Source organism: Salvelinus alpinus, chromosome 22 (assembly GCF_045679555.1).
Source record: "Salvelinus alpinus chromosome 22, SLU_Salpinus.1, whole genome shotgun sequence".
NCBI lineage: Eukaryota > Metazoa > Chordata > Actinopteri > Salmoniformes > Salmonidae > Salvelinus > Salvelinus alpinus.
This window is the reverse complement of record NC_092107.1, coordinates 43,597,876-43,603,875: the sequence shown is the minus strand read 5'-3', so window position 1 is coordinate 43,603,875 and position 6,000 is coordinate 43,597,876.

Here is a 6,000-nt window from a genome sequence, read left to right as displayed (position 1 = left end):
ACCGAGTTTGACTGAAAGCTAAAATAAGGCAGCACATGGCATAAATAAAACATCAATTTTTGGCCTAATTCTGTTGCTTCAGTTACGCAAGTGGTCGGCGATGTATTTGGAGATTGGGTTGGGAATTCTTTCTGGATTCTAAAGTGAAGGGATCAATTTCATTTTAATAATGCACATACTTTTCCAATTACATTACGTTAAATTAAAGTTGAAGTTGACTGTTAGTTTAGGGATTATATTGTGTTTGAGGCCTTGATAAAGCTCTAAAATAATGATACCCAATACCAAAATATCTATCAAGACTTTAGATATATGCTTTATGAAAACATGCCTCATACACGGGAGTATAGGCCTGCAGTACAAATTAAATGTGTTTCCTTTAAACTCCTTTTTCTGTCTGTAAGACTTTTCAACAGCATCCCTCCCTCCTTCCTTACAGTTAGTAAAATGTATTACCTCTCTCCTTCCTTCCTTACAGTTAGTAAAATGCATTACCTCTCTCCTTCCTTCCTTACAGTTAGTAAAATGCATTACCTCTCTCCTTCCTTCCTTACAGTTAGTAAAACGCATTACCTCCCTCCATCCTTCCTTACAGCTGGTAAAATACATTACCTCCCTCCATCCTTCCTTACAGCTGGTAAAATGCATTACCTCCCTACATCCTTCCTTACAGTTGACACAATGCATTATCTCTTCCCCCCTTCCATTCTTCATTCCAGTTGATAAAATGCATTACCTCCATCCATCCTTCCTTACAGTTGATACAATGCATTACCTCCCTCCCTCCCTCCTTCCTTCCAGTTGATAAAATGCATTACCTCCCTCCATTCATCAATCCAATTGAAAAAATGCATTACCTCTCTCGCCTTCCTTCCTTCCTTCCTTCCTTACAGTTGATAAAATGCATTACCTCCCTCCCTCCTTCCTTCCAGTTGATAAAATGCATTACCTCCGTCCCTCCTTCCTTCTAGTTCATAAAATGCATTACCTCTCTCCTTCCTTCCTTCCTTCCAGTTGATAAAATGCATTACCTCTCTCCCTCCTTCCTTTCAGTTGATAAAATGCATTACCTCGCTCGCCTTCCTTCCTTCCTTCCAGTTGATACAATGCATTACCTCCCACCATCCTTCCTTACAGTTGATACAATGCATTACCTCCCACCATCCTTTCTTACAGTTTATAAAATGCATTACCTCCCTCCTTCCTTCCTTCCTTCCAGTTGATAAAATGCATTACCTCCCTCCCTCCTTCCTTCCAGTTGATAAAATGCATTACCTCTCTCCGTCCCTCCTTCCTTCCAGTTTATAAAATGCATTACCTCTCTCCTTCCTTCCTTCCTTCCAGTTGATAAAATGCATTACCTCTCTCCCTCCTTCCTTTCAGTTGATAAAATGCATTACCTCGCTCGCCTTCCTTCCTTCCTTCCAGTTGATACAATGCATTACCTCCCACCATCCTTCCTTACAGTTGATACAATGCATTACCTCCCACCATCCTTCCTTCCAGTTTATAAAATACATTACCTCCCTCCTTCCTTCCTTCCTTCCTTCCAGTTGATACAATGCATTACCTCGCTCGCCTTCCTTCCTTCCTTCCAGTTGATACAATGCATTACCTCTCTCGCCTCCATCCTTCCTTCCAGTTGATAAAATGCATTACCTCCCTCCCTCCTTCCTTTCAGTTGATAAATGCATTACTTCCCTCCATCCTTCCTTCCAGTTGATACAATGCATTACCTCCCACCATCCTTCCTTACAGTTGATACAATGCATTACCTCGCTCGCCTTCCTTCCTTCCTTCCAGTTGATACAATGCATTACCTCCCACCATCCTTCCTTACAGTTGATAAAATGCATTCCCTCCCTCCTTCCTTCCTTCCAGTTGATAAAATGCATTACCTCTCTCCTTCCTTCCTTCCAGTTTATAAAATGCATTACCTCTCTCCTTCCTTCCTTACAGTTGATAAAATGCATTACCTCTCTCCTTCCTTCCTTACAGTTGATCAAATGCATTACCTCTCTCCTTCCTTCCTTCCAGTTTATAAAATGCATTACCTCTCTCCTTCCTTCCTTCCAGTTTATAAAATGCATTACCTCTCTCCTTCCTTCCTTCCAGTTTATACAATGCATTACCTCTCTCGCCTTCCTTCCTTCCTTCCAGTTGATACAATGCATTACCTCTCTCCTTCCTTCCTTCCTTCCTTCCAGTTGATACAATGCATTACCTCGCTCGCCTTCCTTCCTTCCTTCCTTCCAGTTGATACAATGCATTACCTCTCTCGCCTCCATCCTTCCTTTCAGTTGATAAAATGCATTACTTCCCTCCATCCTTCCTTCCAGGTGATACAATGCATTACCTCCCACCATCCTTCCTTACAGTTGATACAATGCATTACCTCGCTCGCCTTCCTTCCTTCCTTCCAGTTGATACAATGCATTACCTCTCTCGCCTCCTTCCTTCCTTCCAGTTGATACAATGCATTACCTCTCTCCTTCCTTCCTTACAGTTGATAAAAATGCATTACCTCTCTCCTTCCTTCCTTCCAGTTTATAAAATGCATTACCTCTCTCCTTCCTTCCTTCCAGTTTATAAAATGCATTACCTCTCTCCTTCCTTCCTTCCTTCCAGTTGATACAATGCATTACCTCTCTCCTTCCTTCCTTCCAGTTCATAAAATGCATTACCTCTCTCCTTCCTTCCTTCCAGTTGATAAAATGCATTACCTCTCTCCTTCCTTCCTTCCTTCCAGTTGATACAATGCATTACCTCTCTCACCTCCTTCCTTCCTTCCAGTTGATAAAATGCATTACCTCCCTCCATCCTTCCTTACAGTTGATAAAATGCATTACCTCTCTCCTTCCTTCCTTCCAGTTGATACAATGCATTACCTCTCTCGCCTTCCTTCCTTCCTTACAGTTGATAAAATGCATTACCTCTCTCCTTCCTTCCTTCCAGTTGATACAATGCATTACCTCTCTCGCCTTCCTTCCTTCCTTACAGTTGATAACATGCATTACCTCTCTCGCCTCCCTCCTTCCTTCCAGTTGATAAAATGCATCACCTCCCTCCCTTGATGATTGCTGGATGATTACTGTATCGCTGTTCCTCTCAATTCAAGAGGAAACAGCAATTCATGATCTCTTACAATTTGGTGTAGAGGCAATTTATTCCCGAACAACGCAAAGAATGTAGAGCGAACCGATAAGACATCAGATAAACCTCTTCATCTGCTTTAATATGGTTAACCTTTACCAACCCAGCTGATAGCTGGAATATGAATGAAAACGGAAGTTAACAGGCAGGGAAAGTCAATACAAATACAGGAAGTTAACAGGCAGGGGAAAGTCAATACAAATACAGGAAGTTACAGGCAGGGGAAAGTCAATACAAATACAGGAATGAGAACTGTAGAACACATCCTTCAGCATCAGAATATGTTGAGAAGCTGTGGGGAGGGATGACTAGGAGGGAGGAGGGATGACTAGGCTGGGAGGAGGGATGACGAGGCTGTGGGGAGGGATGACTAGGCTGGGAGGAGGGATGACTAGGCTGGGAGGAGGGATGGCGAGGCTGTGGGGAGGGATGACTAGGCTGGGAGGAGGGATGACTAGGCTGGGAGGAGGGATGGCGAGGCTGTGGGGAGGGATGACTAGGCTGGGAGGAGGGATGACTAGGCTGGGAGGAGGGATGACTAGGCTGGGAGGAGGGATGGCGAGGCTGTGGGGAGGGATGACTAGGCTGGGAGGAGGGATGACTAGGCTGGGAGGAGGGAGGGAGAGGCTGGGAGGAGGGATGACGAGGCTGTGGGGAGGGATGACTAGGCTGGGAGGAGGGATGACTAGGCTGGGAGGAGGGATGGCGAGGCTGTGGGGAGGGATGACTAGGCTGGGAGGAGGGATGACTAGGCTGGGAGGAGGGATGACTAGGCTGGGAGGAGGGATGGCGAGGCTGTGGGGAGGGATGACTAGGCTGGGAGGAGGGATGACTAGGCTGGGAGGAGGGATGACTAGGCTGGGAGGAGGGATGGCGAGGCTGGCAGGAGGGATGACTAGGCTGGGAGGAGGGATGACTAGGCTGGGAGGAGGGATGACTAGGCTGGGAGGAGGGATGGCGAGGCTGTGGGGAGGGATGACTAGGCTGGGAGGAGGGATGACTAGGCTGGGAGGAGGGAGGGAGAGGCTGTGGGGAGGGATGGCGAGGCTGGGAGGAGGGAGGGAGAGGCTGTGGGGAGGGATGGCGAGGCTGGGAGGAGGGATGACTAGGCTGGGAGGAGGGATGACTAGGCTGGGAGGAGGGATGACGAGGCTGTGGGGAGGGATGACTAGGCTGGGAGGAGGGATGACTAGGCTGGGAGGAGGGATGGCGAGGCTGTGGGGAGGGATGACTAGGCTGGGAGGAGGGATGACTAGGCTGGGAGGAGGGATGACTAGGCTGGGAGGAGGGATGGCGAGGCTGTGGGGAGGGATGACTAGGCTGGGAGGAGGGATGACTAGGCTGGGAGGAGGGATGACGAGGCTGGGAGGAGGGATGACGAGGCTGTGGGGAGGGATGACTAGGCTGGGAGGAGGGATGACTAGGCTGGGAGGAGGGATGGCGAGGCTGTGGGGAGGGATGAATAGGCTGGGAGGAGGGATGACTAGGCTGGGAGGAGGGATGACTAGGCTGGGAGGAGGGATGGCGAGGCTGTGGGGAGGGATGACTAGGCTGGGAGGAGGGATGACTAGGCTGGGAGGAGGGATGACTAGGCTGGGAGGAGGGATGGCGAGGCTGGCAGGAGGGATGACTAGGCTGGGAGGAGGGATGACTAGGCTGGGAGGAGGGATGACTAGGCTGGGAGGAGGGATGGCGAGGCTGTGGGGAGGGATGACTAGGCTGGGAGGAGGGATGACTAGGCTGGGAGGAGGGAGGGAGAGGCTGTGGGGAGGGATGGCGAGGCTGGGAGGAGGGAGGGAGAGGCTGTGGGGAGGGATGGCGAGGCTGGGAGGAGGGATGACTAGGCTGGGAGGAGGGATGACTAGGCTGGGAGGAGGGATGACGAGGCTGTGGGGAGGGATGACTAGGCTGGGAGGAGGGATGACTAGGCTGGGAGGAGGGATGGCGAGGCTGTGGGGAGGGATGACTAGGCTGGGAGGAGGGATGACTAGGCTGGGAGGAGGGATGACTAGGCTGGGAGGAGGGATGGCGAGGCTGTGGGGAGGGATGACTAGGCTGGGAGGAGGGATGACTAGGCTGGGAGGAGGGATGACGAGGCTGGGAGGAGGGATGACGAGGCTGTGGGGAGGGATGACTAGGCTGGGAGGAGGGATGACTAGGCTGGGAGGAGGGATGGCGAGGCTCTGGGAAGGGATGACTAGGCTGGGAGGAGGGATGACTAGGCTGGGAGGAGGGATGACTAGGCTGGGAGGAGGGATGGCGAGGCTGTGGGGAGGGATGACTAGGCTGGGAGGAGGGATGACTAGGTTGGGAGGAGGGATGACTAGGCTGGGAGGAGGGATGGCGAGGCTGTGGGGAGGGATGACTAGGCTGGGAGGAGGGATGACTAGGCTGGGAGGAGGGATGACTAGGCTGGGAGGAGGGATGGCGAGGCTGTGGGGAGGGATGACTAGGCTGGGAGGAGGGATGACTAGGCTGGGAGGAGGGATGACGAGGCTGTGGGGAGGGATGACTAGGCTGGGAGGAGGGATGACTAGGCTGGGAGGAGGGATGGCGAGGCTGTGGGAAGCGATGACTAGGCTGGGAGGAGGGATGACTAGGCTGGGAGGAGGGATGACTAGGCTGGGAGGAGGGATGACTAGGCTGGGAGGAGGGATGGCGAGGCTGTGGGGAGGGATGACTAGGCTGGGAGGAGGGATGGCGAGGCTGTGGGGAGGGATGACTAGGCTGGGAGGAGGGATGACTAGGCTGGGAGGAGGGATGACTAGGCTGGGAGGAGGGATGGCGAGGCTGGCAGGAGGGATGACTAGGCTGGGAGGAGGGATGACTAGGCTGGGAGGAGGGATG